At 46.7% G+C, this 13,422-nt stretch overlaps 2 long non-coding RNA genes across 2 annotated transcripts; one reads left to right on the forward strand and one right to left on the reverse strand.

Moving 5' to 3' along the window:
• Positions 1-614: 614 nt before the first annotated feature.
• Positions 615-12,821, reverse strand: LOC123642465. Its single transcript, XR_006736461.1, has 3 exons — positions 12,710-12,821; positions 1,615-1,695; positions 615-820 (listed from the first exon to the last, which is right to left on the reverse strand). It is a non-coding gene; the product is annotated as an uncharacterized LOC123642465 (long non-coding RNA).
• LOC123642466 lies at positions 11,821-12,799 on the forward strand. Its single transcript, XR_006736462.1, has 3 exons — positions 11,821-11,835; positions 12,466-12,566; positions 12,756-12,799. It is a non-coding gene; the product is annotated as an uncharacterized LOC123642466 (long non-coding RNA).
• Positions 12,822-13,422: the final 601 nt, after the last annotated feature.

Consider the following 13,422-nt stretch of genomic DNA (forward strand, 5'->3'; position numbering starts at 1 on the left):
CAAGATGGTGCCTTTTTCCCCAGACACAGCCACACTCAAGTCACAGGAGTGGCTGTGGCTTGTTAACTGGCGTACTTCCAGTCGATATGGCTTGTTAACTGGCGTACTTTCAGTCGGTATCCAGAAGACCTATGGGCCATGCAGAATTTTTAAGAAATTCTTTGTTGTAACAAAAATAATATATTAATCATATATATGCATTGTTGCTTATATTTTATAGTACCAAGCTGATACTTAGCCTCTCTGAAAGTCTTAGTTCTAGAATTGTAGGAAGGGGAAAGGAAAGGCTCTTTCCTACCTAAATTTATGCTAATCAACAGAAAAGCAGTAATAAGCTTTAAAGCAAATAGAATGCAGAGGATGACTCCAGCCCTTAGGAAACGCTGTGTCAGAGTTGGCTTCTAGCCAAACAAATTAAAGGGAGCAGAGGAAGAAGGCTGGAGAGCCTTTGTCCTGTGGGTTGGCTTAGCTAGCACGAATTCTGCTTAAAATCCCGGCACTTCCCACATTCCCACCTCAACTGTTGCAGCCTGTGTCCTTCAAGGTAACAGGTCATTGAAGCTATGCCTTTGCCTTGCTGTTCGGCTTCCCTCCTCGGTGTTTACCGACTCATTTCTTACCACTTCCACACCCGGCTGCTCCACCCTGATGCTCCAGTATATCGAAGCTGAGTCAGAGAATCATGAATCAAAGAATCATGCAACTGCCACTGACACCATGACCCATGTTAGTAGCTGTTTCTTAGGGAAGTGTTAAGATCAAAAGAACGATATGTTTGCTCACCTCCCAGCTCAGGAAAATCTCCAAATGCGTGGAAGTCCTGCAGTAAAGAAGCATGTTTAAGTTAATTTAATACCTACACGACCAGATTTATTTTGACAGAATCCTACCCTCTCCCACGCCCACCCAGATTTTGTTGCTTGTTGTTCTAGCTAAGGAACGCTAGCCTTCTTTGAAACACAATTTGGAAAACGTTAATGTCCCTCTTCTAGTTCATGGCTCTATCTCTTCCCACATTCTTGGTTTTCTAAGAAAACTTACTCAGGGGCTTGTGCCCCACTCTACTCCTCTTAAAAGTTCTATTTTAGGAAATACAGTGTTACGACAAAAATAGAATGTAGACTCTGATGGTCTTTGTCAAATGCAGTGTTATCTCATTAAACTTCAAAAGTGCCTGAGAATGTGGCACTATAAAATTTTTATTTAAAATTAAAATGACAAAAAATATTTTAGGTAAGAGTAGGTGGCTTTTTGTTTTGTGCGATAAATGGCTCCTATGGAAACCTATTTATGGGGTGGACCATTGTTTGCCATATTTTATTTAAATAGGTTTGTTGTTTGGGAAACCACCTTTTAATATACTTTCTTTCATAAGCAAAGTTTGGTCTTTTGGAAATCCTGTATGCTATTCAGAATAATTTACATCAGAGAAAAATGTCTTGTTTGAATAAACTTGAGTGACTACTCAATTCACAGTATGTCGACCTGTTTATTTCTAAAGGCTCAAAGGAATCGGAGCATGGCTCTATCCAGAGCCTACAGAGGAGGTTGCAACTTTAAATATTCATTTATTCAGTCCGTTTGTTAGTTGGTAAATATTTATGAAGCACCTACTTTGTGCCAGACTCTTCCAGATGCTGGAGATCACATGATGAACAGACAGAGAAAGGTCTACGACCTCTTGGGCCTTACGCTCTGGTGGAGAGGAAGGGGACGTAAACAATGAGAGCATCTCGGAGAGCAGAAAATGCTGCGAAGGAAGCAAAGTGGGGTAAAAGGAAAGAAGGTGACTTGTGGAGGCGGGGGAAGAAAGTGACATTTGGACTGAAACCCGAATGAATTGAAGGAGCCAGTATGGTTAAGGGAAGAGGATCACAGGCAGAAGGAACAGCTGACGCAAAAGCCCAGAGATGGGAGCATACCTGGGGTTTTGCAGGCTCGGGAAGAATGCTGTGTGCTGGTGTGGAGGACGAGGGTGGGAGGGCCTGGGCATGGAGTTAGGTGGTCAGGGACCAGACCAGGGGGTTGAGAAGGCCAGAGCATGGAGCTGCATTTTATTCCAGGAATGGTGGGAGGCCACCGGAGAGTCGCATCAGGGGAGTGATATTATCTGGCAGCATCTTACGGAGAGCCTCGACCACACCTATCCCCACCTGCCCACATCCCCATCATCCTTGGCTCAAGCCCCTGCAGCCACCAGTCCTATTCTGTGGCCTCATCTCCCTGTACTCTACTCTTTTCCCTCAAAATGTTTCCATTCTGTGCCCTAGAACCCCCGCACTCTAGAATTAACAAACCGGCTTTCTTGCAACATTGTCACAATGTATTTATTCCCTTCGCCCTCATGCCTTCACTGAAGCTTGTTCGCCCTTGAAGGTGCTGCCTGTCACGCTCCCTCTGAGTGTGTCCACCTTGTTCTCAGGGCACGGGATGAGAAGTGGGCATCCTCTTTCCTCTACACAGCAGCTTCCAGGCACTTCGGCCTCACTCTTGCCTTTCTTGATGACGCTTGATGTGAGTTTACAACACATCTCTTTGGTAAATTCTGGCAGGCTTGGGATTCTTTCCTGAACTCCCCTTTCCTTCTTACTTTATACACCTATCCTGGGTTATCTAATTCCCCACCCCTCAACCCATCGATTCCATTTTCATCTATAACCTGAAGACACTAGAATCCGTATTTCCAGTTCAGACTTCTTTCTCAACTTCCAGACTCTTAAATCTAACTGCCTATTGGGGACCTCCACTTGAGTGTTCCCCAGGCATCTTAAACTGAAGATGCCCAGACTAAACTTATTAATCTCAACCCCCCCCAAACTGCTTTTCTTCCAGCAGTGCCACTGAATGGCACTACCCAGTCGTCTGAGCCAGAAACCTGGGGGTCACCCTTGACTCCTCATTTCCCCTTGACACACATCCATCCTCCAAATTCTATTGCTTTTAACTAAAAATTATGCATGTTTCCACTACCTTAGTTTATGTCCTTGGCACCTCTTATCTGGCTGGGACCACCTGACTAATGAGTATCCCTGCCTCCAGGTGTCCCTGCCAAATTCATTTTCTGCATAGTTACCAAGAGCGATCTTTCTTAAAACTGAAGCACACATTTGTTGTTATTACCTGTTCCATGTTCATTAACCCTAATCTGGTGACAATACCCTAATGTGGGGGAACCACCTTTCCCCTCCCCGCCATGTGGGGTGTTTGAATGGGGTACCACCCTGGTTAAAAAGGCAGAGCACAGACCAGCCCGGCCACAAGTAGGTCTAACCAGAAAGAGTCCTGGGACTCCAGTGAGAACTTCCAGGGAGAAAACTCATTCCACTAGATTTAACCCTGGGTAGATACAGACTCAGAACCACCACCTCAGAGAGCTGGAGCATGAAACCAACATTCAGGAGAGCAGAACCTAGAGATGCAGAAGGACTGTCCTGATAACATAATTTAAGGTCTCTATCCAGATTTGACGGAAGCCAGCTTTACCCTCGCACTTTTTAGCGACGTGAACATTAAAGTCATGTTTTTGCTTAAGGTAGTTTGAGTTGAGTTTCTTTGTTTCCATCATTTGTTATTAGTATTTCAGACACATGGCATTCCTCTACTTCATGGTTTCCCAGTATTCTACAGGATGAAGTCCCAAGCCCTTAGCCTGTCAAAAAAATCTTCATGATCCACCACCTGCTTTCCTTTCGAGTTTCATCTTCTGTCACTCCTCACACCTCCCCTCAGGTCCCATCACACAGAATTTTTTATAGGTCTCGGAATTTGTCACCCTTCCTCTCACAATTTCCTCTGCCAGGAACAATCTCTAGTCTGCTTCTCACCTGCCCCTTCCCTCTACTCTTTCTTCAAAATTGAAATCAGGCATATTCTCTTCTAGGAAATCTTTTCTGATCCCCTTTCCTGAGTCTCAACTAGAATACTTCCTCCTGGATGTCATGTGTACACCTCAATAGTCACATTTATCTGGCTGGGCTGCAATTTTCTATGTTGTCGTTTGCCTCTTCCCCCTATATGATAAATTTCTTGAAGGCAAGATCTGTGAGTCTTTGTATCCTGAAAGCCCTAGCATTATGCTTGGCACAGGCTAAGATCATCAATAATGCTTGAATCTATAAATGCCTTTCAACATTACTTACACTTATAGGTAGTAAATATAAGCTCCCTGAAGGAGGGATAATAGTTTACTTCATTTGTATTACTCATAACCTGCATCAGGCTCCATAAATAGTATGCACTTAGTAAATATTTGCTGGAAAAAATGGATGAAGGAAACATATACCATCAGACTATGCCAACTGCTACCTCTCCTGGTTATTGTCATCCACTGATCTCCCTGTAACCCCATCATTCACTGACTTAGCAATAATTTTGTCAATATCAGCAGCTACGGAGAAGATGCAACCAACAACTGGCCTCAGTTGTTCAGCTCCTGTCCTTCCATGATTAATTTCTCCACCCCAGATCAGCTTCCAATTCCCAAGGGATACTCTTATATGGATCTTGCCATCATCAATAGCTACACCTTCTCTTAAAATCAATCTCAATTCTATGCCTCCTATCACCTCCTGCCAACCTTCTAGAACCCGGACTGTGATCTTTCTTCATCCTCATTTGGCCCTTTCATCTATAGACCCTCGCATTTTCACTCTTACTGCTCCTCTTCCTCCCTATCCACCTTACGGTCCATCATCACTACCAGTCTCTTTGAGTTTAGATGTTTAAATGCAAGTGCCACGTGCTGTGGAGAACGCAGGGGGAAAAGCCAACCTGGTTGTGCACACTCAGAATTTATAGCCTAGTGGGAGAATAGACAGGAAATACATGAGGAAAAATATAGATGTATGATTAAAAATTATGAGACGTGCCTTCAAGAGCAGGTACAGGAGGCAATGAGTTTGCATAATAGGCTCATCTAATCCAGTCTCAGGGGAGGGGGAAGTTTTCCCTGAAGAATAGTAAAAGAATTTCCTTTAAAAAAGAGTAAAAATATTTCTTCTGTTTAAATGTTAACTTTTAATTATTTCAAAAATCCACTCAACTTTTACCTAGAAAAAGCACTGACAATGCCTTCTAACGGATCTCCCTGCTTCCGATCTTTACCCACACCCTCCTGGGCATATCATTTCGTAGGCATTTCCTGGTGTCTGTATTTCTGTCTCTCTCTCCTCCTGCCTCAGGATGCTTCTAGAGCTTCTGGAGCCAAATGATCAAAACAGATAATAAGTCCATTGAAATCCCTAAAGATAATTATTACTCTCCCTGCCATGTGCAACACAAAGACACTGTGTTCCATGCCTGTGAGCTAAAACAAAAGTCAGCACCTTGGATTTTGCCATTAAAAGCAGCGTATTGGCTCCCTGGCTCTCTCCCCACATCTCTCTGGAAACTGTCCTATTTGTCCTTCACCAGTAGGCGGCTCAAGGCTTCCCCAGCATCTGAGAACCTGGCCCTATGCAAGGGTTATCTTCATGTGACCTGTCTCCAGTCACAGTCTGACAGTTTAATGTCTGAGTCATTCAACTTTCCTTCCTCTCGGGCAAGGGCATCTGCTGGGTTTATTACAAAATGCGATTGTTCCTCTTTTATGCCACTAAAGCCCGTCCCACTGCTCCAGGGAATAAATTATCCCCTTGTAGTGGTTGGAACAAATTATAACTGCTCTCTGTTGGCCAGGGCAGAGCCCCTGCTGAGGGCTGGCTCTCCAAGAAAAGAAGTGCCCCTGTGAGCCGCTCTGTCTTGCCGACCACCCATTGCCAGGGGTCCTCTGGATCCACCTCTAGCTCTCTGTCCTCTGGGCGCCTGACTCCCCTGAACACAGGAGCAAAATGACCAGAACAGACAAAGAGGCTATTGGAAGAACAAGAGAAAATTATTAACTTTCTTAGAATTCAGAGCTTAAAGAATAAAAAAGGTCTTTGAACTCTTTACTCCACGTATTTGAATAAGGATCCTTTGGAAGGTATTTAGGAGATCAGTTAACAAGGTAAATGTGTGTGTGTGTGTGTGTGTGTGTGTGTGTGTATGTGTGTGGCAGAGAGAGTGGCAAAGCAGAGAGCAAAGAAACTAGAGAACTATCTTACTTGAATTTTAGCCACTGGGATGCCAAGAAGTTATGATTTGCCTGGAGCCTTCGTGGATAGCTCTTTCGCCATTTGAAGAGTCCTTCTTCTCTGTACCGAGGCTCTTGGAGCCTCTAATTTTTTTTTTCCACACGTTAGGAGAACCAGCTAGTAAAAGTTGAATGACCCAGTATTCAAACCTTTGGGTTTATTTTTTTTATTGATATATCATAGTGATGCATATTTGGGGGGTAGCTGTGAGATTTTGCTATATGTAGACAATATGTAATGATCAAATCAGGGTAATTGGGATATCCATCACCTCAAACATTTATTTTTTCTTTGTGTTGGGAACATTACGATTCTTCTAGCTATTTTGAAATATACAATAAAGTATAGGAAACTATAATTTCTCTACTGTACTATGTAACACTAGGACTTATTCCTTTTATCTAACTGTATTTGTGTATCCATTAACAACTTCTCTTTATCCATTCCCACCCCGCTTCCCTTCCCAGCCTCTGGTAACCACCATTCTACTCTCTACTTCCATGAGAGACTCTAATTCTTATTTATTTATGTATTTATTTATTTATTTTAGAGACAGGGTCTCACTATGTTGCCCAGGCTGGCCTTGAACTCCTGGGCTCAATCGATCCTCCTGCCTTAGCCTCCCAAGTAGCCAGGACTACAGGCATGTGCCACTGTGCTGGGCTTCTCCTTCTTGACATAAGGTTTCCTGAGATCACTCTTGTGATGGGTGTGATGGCTGTTATTGGGGGGATGTAGAGCTGGATGGGAAGAGGTCAAAGTCAAGTAGACCTGTTAGACAGCTGCTGTACTCATCGAGGTGAAGATGAGCTAAGACAAAGGTTATGCAGATAGGGAAGGAGGAGGGTGGATTAGAAAGATCCTGAGAAGGAACTGGAAGGATTTGCAAATTACCCATATCTGGGGGGAAATGGAAAAGAAATTCTTGATAAGCTCTAGGTTTCTTGCTTGAGTGATGGAAAACATTTTCACTGGTGGGGATAAGGTGGCTGAAGGTAGACAGTAGTCAGCCCTGGGAGGGATCCAGGGAAGGAGAGAGGCTGACAGCCCCTGGGACGTATGTGTAAGGGGACTGGAGATGGGATGGCAGAGACGGGCACACCTGCTACACTCCCAACCCTTCACCACTGGACCTATGGCAGGCATTACTAATCCATTGTACCACTCTTTCCCACTGTGCTTGAACCCAGTGTCAGGACACTTTGTGATACAATAAATCCTGGCAGCCATTATCAACCAATTAAATTTAGTTCTGCAGATGAAAGCTGTTTGCTTCCTCTTGTAGTCCTGGAGGTTTAGATGTACGACTATGGTAAGAAGGTTGTGGCCTCCCTCAGTGCCTGCTTGGCAAACTCACTACCACCCGGGCCAGCTTCCCACGCCCACCTCAAGGCTCTGCATTTTCTATGCACCTCTGAGGACACCAGGCAAGTCTCGGCAGCCACTGCCTAAAAGTGAGCATCACACTGTCCTGACCTGGATTCTCCACGTGTCTGTAGCCTTCCTACAAGCCGAGCAGCACCAAGATTCCTCTAATCAACCTGCATCCCTTTGCCTTTCCCCACTTTACAAAATCGTGTGGACACCGGTCCTGGCCCATCCTGAAATCTAGAGCCTACATCTTGGGAGGCTGAGTGACAAGCGTTACCCATCGGGGGAGACAATGGCAGTATTGACCTGCCAACGGGAAGCAGGCCTGTCCACATGCTCTGAGGACAGCTTGCAGACGGGCTTTTCCTCCCACACAATTGCCGGCTGTTTCCCATGTTCCACAAGAGAAGGGGCATGCATTCCAGACAAGAAGACTATTTATTTTCCCACCGAAGGTGACACGTGGCATCCGGAGGTCAAGCCCAGGCTGGGGCCATGTTTGCTAGGCTAAGCCTGGCCTTTTCTTAGAAGCCTAGATTGTTCTGACAATCTCCGCAGCTGTGTCCCCCGGGCTGGGAATGTTTCCTCAACTGCTCTGGACAAACACCCATACTGGCTACTCAGTCGTACGGGTTTGTTTATAGACCAAAGTCGAAGAATGAGCACCCAGGCCCCAGACACGGCTCTGATGCAAATCGGGGGTGAGGGGCAAAGGGGGGACCCGCAGGCTATTCTTTCTCCACACAGTCTGAGCAAAAAGGGCAGAATTTCGACTATATCAAGGTCTTCAAATACAATTTAGCCCCTTACAAAGAAACTCTGCGTGACTGCCCCTGTCCAGCCAGAAGGAGCAGGTGGAACAGCTTTTCTTCCCACTTACCTTTCCCAGTGGTGTCAAAATTCTTCAATAGCCCCTCAAATAGTCGGATTTTTTGAGATACAAATAACAGTAATGATTTTATTTGAAAGTCACCTAACATTTTAAGAGACATTGTTCACAAGTATTATTTTGTTAAATCCTTAGTACAACCCGGAGAGAGCCATATAAATAATGTCATGTGGTCAAAGCATGTGTTGGGTTGGGCACAGTGCTAGGTGGGTGTTCCTGACCTGGGGGGACTCGCTGTCGTGTGTGTGTGTGTGTGTGTGTGTGTGTGTGTGTGTGTGTGTGTGTGTGAGGAAGGTGGAAGGGCCTCTTGATCCTGCCTCCAGGCTCTAGGGTCTCTCAGATTTCGGCTGCCCTCTAGGGGAAAATTTGTTCAAAGGTCTAGGGTGACACCTTAGCACAAATATTGATCCCAGCCCAAATCCGCTAGGCCCAGGATGTAGCCAAACCTGAATAGGTTGCCTCAAAATGGCCTATACCTCAGTTGAAGGATCTGCTCACAGTAATGTAAAAACAGCAGCTGGGCTTGGTCTCCAGTGGCTGTTCCAGTGGGAATCCCGGCGGTGCTACTGTGCCAGCTGTCCCCCAACAGGTTGCTCGAGCACATGGGCAAGCGCGTATTGGCTTCTTCACCTTCAAAACGAGATTACTATAATATGGTACTTACTTCCTATGTTGGTACTGAGGATTAAATGAGTTACTGTATGTGAAGTGCTTTGAATTGTACGTGTCACATGATACATGATTAACACATGCTAGTTATTACTGTTATTCCAGTGACCTCATGGATGGTGGTTAAAAGTAGCAATACAATTTCACGCACTGGTGAAAGAGTCCAGAGAAGAGTTAGGAGAGCCTAACTTAAGCCCTTTCTTCTTCTTTGCTTTTCTCCCTTCTTCCTCCTTCTCTGCCACCTGCCCTTATTTCCTCCTTCTTTCCCTTACTCAGTGGGAGGGGTGTGAACAGAAGATGGAAAGAGATAAGGCTGATTGGCCTTTGATCGGAACTAGGACAGGATCACACCCCAGACTTTGAGAAGAACCAAAGACCCAAAACCATGATGGAGCATCCACAAGTCAAACACCAGGAGACCAAACATAACATCCGCATGCAAAGGGCAGAGGCAAGATTGGAATCAAAAGGCTGGATGCAGAGACCAGAGATCACAACTAGAGGAATGGGGTCAGGGTGAGAGCAAGGTGGAAACAATTGGACAGGTCTCAAGGATGGCCACTAACAGGCCTGGGAGGTTTGGCAGCTGTGCCGGGTGGTCTCAAAGGGTCCAGGAAGGACGCAATCACTCACCACCATCACCAACACCAACAACAATAATTGCCAACGTCTGATTAACATTTACTTTGTTATGGCAGCATGCTAATTTCTTTATGTGCGTTTCTTACATAATCCTCATGCTATATTGAGCAGGTGCTATTATTTCCTCACTTTAGAAGCTAAGGTTCAGAAAGGTGAGCTTCTTGCTCAAGGTCACAGAGCTGGACATGATGGAGTAGAATTGGACCCAGGACCATTTGACTGTGGAGCCCATTCTCTATACTCTGCTGTCACCCTTTACTCAAAAACATCAACTGAATGTCTCTATGCCCCAGTCTGGATAAAGCATTCTGAAGGTAACACAGATGAGTCAGACATGGCCCCTGTTCTCCTAGCTGATAGCACAGCAGTGAAGACAGAGAGAATCAAAGTAAAATTTGGTAAGGACCATAATACATATATTGTCTGGTAGAAAGCAATCAAGGTTTTTAATAAGGAAAACCAGGAATGTGAAAGGAACTTGATCTAACAGATCTGAACTCAGGGACGGGACCAACAGAAGCAGCCAACCAGAGGGGCTTTATGGAGAGGCTGCAGGGAGTAAGGACAAGGGCCTGGCTGATGAACCCGGCCCAAGCGAGAGACAGCCCAGCATGGCAGAAAGAGTCGGCTTTGGAATCCAAAGGAACTGCTGCTCCCTAGCCTTGGGGCCTTGGATAAGTTAAGTCTCTCTCTCTTTTTTTTTTTTTTGAGACAGAGTGTCACTTTGTTGCCCGGGCTAGAGTGAGTGCCATGGTGTCAGCCTAGCTCACAGCAACCTCAAACTCCTGGGCTTAAGCGATCCTACTGCCTCAGCCTCCCGAGTAGCTGGGACTACAGGCATGCGCCACCATGCCCGGCTAATTTTTTCTATATATATTTTAGTTGGCCAGATAATTTCTTTCTATTTTTTTAGTAGAGACGGGGTCTCGCTCTTGCTCAGGCTGGTCTCGAACTCCTGACCTCGAGTGATCCACCCGCCTCGGCCTCCCAGAGTGCTAGGATTACAGGGGTGAGCCACCGCGCCCGGCCAGTAAGTCTCTTAAGTGATGCAAAATGGAGATGCTGGTACCTATCTCAGAGGGTGGCAGTGAGAATTAACTGCAATAAGTTATATTCAGAGCCTATTACCGTGCCTGACATTGTAGAAAATACTAATAAATGATGACTTAGAGGGGGAGGAGAGGACTAGAAGAGAGGAAGAAGATGGAGAAGAGAAGCAGCCCCTGGAAGGGACGCCCAGAGCTTCAGAGATAGCCATGCTATCCACTGTGGTGGAGCAGGTTGGCTTCCGTCCCCAGATCCAGGAAAAGCTACAGAATAGAGCAATAGTACTTGTGAGGTCCCAGCACATATTGAAAGATGCCCCAGTTCTCCCATCTTGGCAAATTTTACTTGTACACTTAAATATGAGTGTGAAATTGCAGTGGGCATGCTTTTTTAAGGAAAAGGAACTATCCTAGAAGCCAGAGAATGGGAGTGGGAGCAGCACAGAATGCAAGGGTTTGGCTCTTAGCTGGAAACTATTCTCTTAACATGCACACAAGCTGCACCTGCTGGCATGTGCCCAGCCCCTGAAGGGAGGTCTGAGACCTAACCCAAAGCAAGGACAGAGCATCAGGCTCTGTGACAACAGACCTACAAGGAAGCGGCAAAGAAAGGAGCATTAGGAGGAAAAGGAGGACATGAGCTATTTGTGAAGTAGAATTTGCAGAACTCAGAGGCTAATTGCGGGTGGAGATGAGGGAGTTTGTTGCCTGGGCTTCCAGCAGCAGTTCTGCCAGGAACTGAGCTTTGCCGAAGGGTCTGGGGATTCCAACAATACAGAGCGCGGCCAGGTAGAGTTCACTGGGTGTTTGTTCCATCAGCCGGAGGAGAACAAAGTTAAATCCAAGTTGGCTCAGCCCCAAGGACAGATGCAGAGAGGTTGCTTGTTCATTCCTGCAGCGTCTCTCACCAGCCCTCTCTCCTTTAGCACCTCCGGCATGTTTGTCCTGGATGGACCCTCTCTGTCCCACTTTCTCAGCCCATACACAGAGCTGCCCTCCTTCGCTCCTCTTCAATCTGCGTCCACAACCTTACAGCATTGGCTCATTCTCTGGCCGGATTTCTGGGAATCTCCTTTCTACTCTATTTTGCCTAAGGCCCGCTCAGGTCAGTGCCAGGACAGCCGCCTCTCCGAAAGGCCACGGATACCTGTTTTAAAAATTTCCTCCAGGCTTAACTTTCTCTAGTGCTGTCCGCTTCAAACCTTGTCCTGGTCAGTAATCTGGTGCGGAGGCCCAGCCAGCTGGGTAGCCCCAGTCCTCCAACCCACCGGGGCATTTCCACCTTTAAGAGATGTAGAAGAATGGCTCAAACGCCACCCCATGCCTGGGGAGGACACAGCATCTTTCTGGTATCTCCTTCCCCTCTGACAGTTCCTTGCTCTGTTTTACGCATCACCCCAGTGTTCTTCGTTTCTCTCTCAATTATTAATATTAAAAGGCCTCTTACAGATTAGACCTTCCTGAAGGTTTTGGGGTAGCAGGCAGAGTTTATCACACCACAGCCTACAAGCTACAATCCAATCTTACTTGTCAGCACCTAGACATAATAGCTGACGGACACTTCCTGCCCTGGGAAATCTCTCACTGGCCAGGCTGCTCGTTAGACTTTGCTGTCACCTCCTCTCCCAGCCTGGAGAACCCTCTCCCCTCCCTGCTGCCAGATTTCCACCCTAACTTCTAGATTTCTGTTAATTTCATCCTGAGAACGCCTCACTTCTCCACCCTCTACCCACAGACCCTAAACTACTTTGTATACCCAAAGCTCATGAAGTGGCTCTACTGAAATCTGCCACCTTTTCAGGAACTTCCTCCAAAGGCACCCAAAGGAGCTCCGAAGTAAGTTTTCCCTTTAACACGCCAAACTCATTAGAAAGCTCTCCCTCCTCTGTCAGAAGGCTCTGCCTTCCAAGGGGTGCTGGGCTTTTGTTTGTCTGTTTCTTTCTCTACCTGGTTTCCCAGCTTCCTTCTCGTTACCTTACCTGGACTCCTCCATCCACTTAACTCAACTCCTGGGTTGGCCACCAGGCTGCCTGGATTGATTTCAGCTTCTCGCCTCCCTGCCTGTGACCACACACACATGCTGCAGCCAGGCCAGGTGCCACCCTCCAGCTGGGCCCTGCGTCACACACTTGCCTCTGGAGGGGGCCTGTGACAGCTCTTTGGAAGGCCCCTCTGTGGACTCATCTGTTCCAGGCAGCCAGGCCATTTGTTCCGTGAGTAGTCACACGTCCTCCTGTGCACGGGGCTGGAGGTGGGGAACTCAAGCCACCTGCTAATGTCAGGATGTCAACATCAGGGGCACAGGGAGGATCAGGAAACCCATTCCAGGGACTCTTGGCTTGGGGACTGGCTACTTGAAGTTGACATTAATAAGAACACAAGCAAAATAGGTTTGGGGAGGAAAGTTCCCTTTCAGGCATGCTAAGGCCAGGAGGCTGTGGAGCAACCAAGCACAAAAGGCCTTAGGTAAGCAGCTGGGAAAACAGGTCTGAAGCCCAGGGAGGAAATGGTGGATGGGGGGGTAGGGGCAGGGAAGTCAAGGGCAAGGAAAGTGGTGTTGGGGCTGGAAAAGCTGCCTCCCGGATGGCTTCGTTCTGCCCACGTTCCTGGGGGACCAGTGAAGGCTTGAGATCTCAGATCTCCCCCACCAAGGGGTCCCTGCACCACAGTCTCAGCAGCCCTAGCACTTAGC

Source organism: Lemur catta, chromosome 7, assembly GCF_020740605.2.
Source record: "Lemur catta isolate mLemCat1 chromosome 7, mLemCat1.pri, whole genome shotgun sequence".
NCBI classification, from domain to species: Eukaryota; Metazoa; Chordata; class Mammalia; order Primates; family Lemuridae; genus Lemur; species Lemur catta.